We start from the raw sequence: 4,053 nt of genomic DNA on the forward strand, positions 1-4,053 counted from the left end.
GCAGTAAAGGGTCCTTGAGAGGAGAACCTAAGGCCAGCATGAATAGAGGGCACACCAAAAGTCCATCTCACCCATCCCATCTGGGGGACTGTGCCTCAGCCTCCAATCTCCAAGCTGCTGACATTTGACATTCAAGAGAGAACCTCAGAGTGAAGCTTGTGTACTGGCCAGATGTACTTTGACTCTGTGAACCTGAGGCCTGGTAGATATAGAATTGTTTGCATTATTTTTATCTGGTATCACCGTGTATCAGTAAAATTCACCTATTATCGAATGGAGAGGTCATGGTTGATCTGAGGGTTTTGGGTCTGCTTGGAACAAGGTATCTTGGTCATAAATACAGTGCCTAAACTAAGAATCTGCCTATTCCCTGTCACCAAAGTGGTCAGCCTATTCCCTGTCACCAAAGTGGCCAGCCAGGGACAGCTGAGCCTTCACTTCTCCCATATAAACCCTTGACCTGTAACAGGAAGTGTCAGGGCAGCAAGGCAACCTGACCCAAAACTGCTTTGCTGTTCCTTGGCTTTGCCCTCTGTATGACCTCCTAACTTCTTGACTTTGCTTGTCCCTGCATTCTGCTCTTGGATTGACTTCTTGACTTCCTTAACTTGTTTGATCTTGTATTCTGCTTACCCATCCCAGCCCTAGACAGTGGCCCAAGACCTGGCTGCCCGTGTCCTGGCATGATACTTATGGAGTCTTCTGACCTGAAGTGCTGCCAAATTTCTAGCTCTGCAAGAAATCCTGCAGGCCAGATAACACTCCTCCACACTCTGGTCCAAAACTTCAGATCAAATAAGTTTTAACACCCTTGGATTAAATAATGTAAAGATGATTCCTGTATCCCTAGTATATTTTTTTCTGGTCAATAAGGAGATTTATAAATACAATTCATATTTTTATTGTAGTCATAAAAGCTTAATATCTAACTTACCAAGTACTTTTAATCATAGAAGTAAAAGTAACTTGCTATATGACATAGAAAATAGTATCTAAACAACCAGTAAATAACTTCTCATAACCATCAATCAACCATATTTCCATTAATAAAAAACTAAAGTCCTGAGATATATCTTGTCAAGTGGGTTGTGAATTCTCTTCCAACTTGTAGTTAAAAGTTTAGCTTTTACATATCCTTTTGCTACCAGTTTTCAACAGGCAATAGATACTTCCATGAGGAGGAAAAAGTATGTTTTTTTCTAAATTATACATGTCTTGTGATTATATCCTATTATAATTTCAGATATACTGAGGCATAACAAGCTCCTTCAGTGCCTAGGTCAGGGTGGCATGGGAGACCACCATAGATGGGGGGGGGGAAGGGGGGAAGAGGAAAGGGGTCTTGCCTGTCCTGGCTCTCTTTACAGCAAAAACATCTGTTATGGCTGCCACTGCTGCTGCTATAGCAGCATTGCCTCAGCAGATAATAGTCCCATGGTATGAGCTCCTTGAGAGTTGCCTCTGGTGCCCTGTTGACTCCCACTGCCCCAGATATGTTGTCACATACATGGTTGTGCCTGCTGAAGCAAAGACTCATGGGGGAAGCACCATTCTGATCTCTCCATTTGCCCCAGCCCCACAGATACACTGTTGGGTGTGGAGCTGTGCCTGTCCAGCTCCAGTGGCTACGAGTTCATAGTGCAGGGTTGCTGACTGTCTGCCACACTAAACATTTTTGGAGGAGGCATTCTGGTGCTTGTTTATACTTGGCACTTGCTCACTCCCCCCACCCAGTTTTGCTGCTACATGCAGACAGTCTTTCAACAATTACATAATCAAAAGAATTCATATTCAGAAAGATTCTAAGAGAGTTAGGACAGCCTCTTGAGGTCTCTTTGAGCACTAACTCATCTGTATCTAATGTAGGCTCCTCTTCCCATACCAAACCTCCCTCTATACTCATCCAGGAGATCAGTGCCATCTCCTCATTCCTACCCTCTACATTATTCTACTCTTTCCCTATATTCTCTACAGCCAGCTGTATGGCTGTCAGCGCTTAAGTAAAGCACAAGAATATGGGTGGAAAAGGCAAAGTAGCTCTTACTAATCTTCTGCCCTCCTTATGTTGTTTTGTAAAATTATTAGGGAAAATCAGAAGAATTCAAATGAATCATTAATTAAATGTAATTGTGTGATGTCCCTTGAGAACCACAGAGAATAATGAAAATAAAGTTAAAATTCAAGACAAGTGTCACTTGATATCGCCAGAGCAGATGGCTGCCTGCAGCTGACACTCCATAGGAGAGATGGCATAATCCACAAACATCACTGATCCCTGAACCCCTTAACACCCAAAAAGCATTTTTCTTGTTTGTAGAAGTTGTTCCCTATGCAAAGGGGTTAATTTGAAAAGTTACTTCCCCAGAAGAAACACTGCAAAATTCTCATTGAGAACATTTCATGAGATTTAAAGTATCAAAGATGATTTTTACAGGGGGAAACCACATGCAGAGCAGAGATAGAGAAGGACAAAACAGCTCATTTAACCAGAGAGGACTTTGGTGAGTTAATCTTAGAAATCGGAGCTTTAAAATCCTTTATGGAGGTGCAGCTTAATAAAATCAAAGCAGAAACAACAAGCGTTATTTGTTTCAAGAAGTCTAGAGACCAACAAGGGGCAAGGAGCTGCTGTATCTGATACTGGCCGAAGGCAATGGTCTAGTCAGTGTCCTAAGAATCTAGGGGAAGCTGGGAGACAATGACCATGAGTTGATCACTTTCTCTATTCACCACAAAGCTGGCAAGTCAGTAAGCAATACAGAAGTCCTCAACTTTAGAAAGGCCAGCTTCCACAAGCTTAGGAGGCTAGTTGTTCAGGCCTTGAGAAACCACAATCTGGCAGGGAGGAATGTCAGTGATGAATGGTAGCTCCTCAAAGATGCAATCCTTGAAGCACAAGGGAAGTCCATTCCAACCTGCAGAAAAAGTAGCAAAAGGTCTGGGCAACCCCCTTGGCCCAATAAGGAACTCAAGGACCTCCTGCACCTCGAAAAAGCTTATAAAGGATGGAAGATGGGAAACATCACTACGGAGGAATACTCAGGCACTAGCCCACACCTGTAGGGAGCAAACTTGGAAAGCCAAGGCTGAAACAGAGCTCAGACTGGCGACTCAAATTAAGGACAACAAAAAGTCCTTCTTCAAATATGTCCTTCAGATATGTGGGAAGTCAGAAAAAGAACAAGGGTAACATTGGACCCTTAGTAAACTAGGTGGCGTAGCTTCTAACAGACACTCAGGAAAGAAACAATCTTTTTGATGACTACTTTGCATCGGTCTTCCATCAGCCCAGTGGGATCACCCTGCCTGACAAAAGCAGGATCACCAGGGGAAGGGCAAACCTGCTCCCACCATTACCACTAATCTTGTGAGGGAACATCTTAAGAGGCTGGACATCCACAAATCAGCCAGCCTGGATGAAATGCACCCAAGAGTGCTAAAGGAACTAGCTGACATTATAGCATAGCCTATGGCGAGGATATTCTAGAACTTGTAGTGCTCAGGTGAGGTGCCTAACAATTTTTCAGTTGAGGGCCAGTGTGGTACCTATCTTCAAGAAAGGGAGAATGGAAGATCCAGGGAACTACAGGCCAATTAGCTTGACATCAATCCCTGGAAAAAGCCTTGAAAAAATCATTAAGGAAAACATTATCAACATCCTAACCGATGGAAGGAATATTCTGAGAGATAGCCAACACGGCTTTGTGGTGAGTAGATCTCGTCTGACCAACCTGATCTCCTTCTATTACCAGATGACACATCACCTGGACAAAGGAGAAGAGGTGGATATCATATTCTTGAACTTCCAGAAAGCCTTTGACCTGGTGTCCCATGATGTCCTCATAGAAAAATTGCGGAATTGTGGCCTAGACTATTTCACAGTCCAATGGCTGGGGAACTGGCTCCATGGACAGGCCCAGAGAGTGATAGTTGTTGGAACCAAATCAACTTGGTGCACTGCAACCAATGGTGTCCCCCAGGGCTCTGTTCTTGGACCTGTACTCTTCATTGTATTTATAAATGTTCTGGATTTGTGTGTTATAACCAAACAAA

At 43.4% G+C, this 4,053-nt stretch overlaps 1 long non-coding RNA gene across 1 annotated transcript in view; it reads left to right on the forward strand.

The window, feature by feature from the left end:
- Positions 1–3,092, forward strand: part of LOC109299487 — a 7,890-nt gene extending 4,798 nt beyond the window's left edge. Inside the window, exon 3 of the long non-coding RNA XR_002097887.1 lies at positions 3,081–3,092. This is a non-coding gene — a long non-coding RNA (uncharacterized LOC109299487). The remainder of the gene's footprint in view (positions 1–3,080) is intronic.
- The last annotated feature ends 961 nt before the right edge of the window (positions 3,093–4,053 follow it).

The sequence above is a fragment of the Gavialis gangeticus genome, unplaced genomic scaffold (genome assembly GCF_001723915.1).
Source record: "Gavialis gangeticus isolate Ggan-Ray unplaced genomic scaffold, GavGan_comp1, whole genome shotgun sequence".
NCBI classification, from domain to species: Eukaryota; Metazoa; Chordata; order Crocodylia; family Gavialidae; genus Gavialis; species Gavialis gangeticus.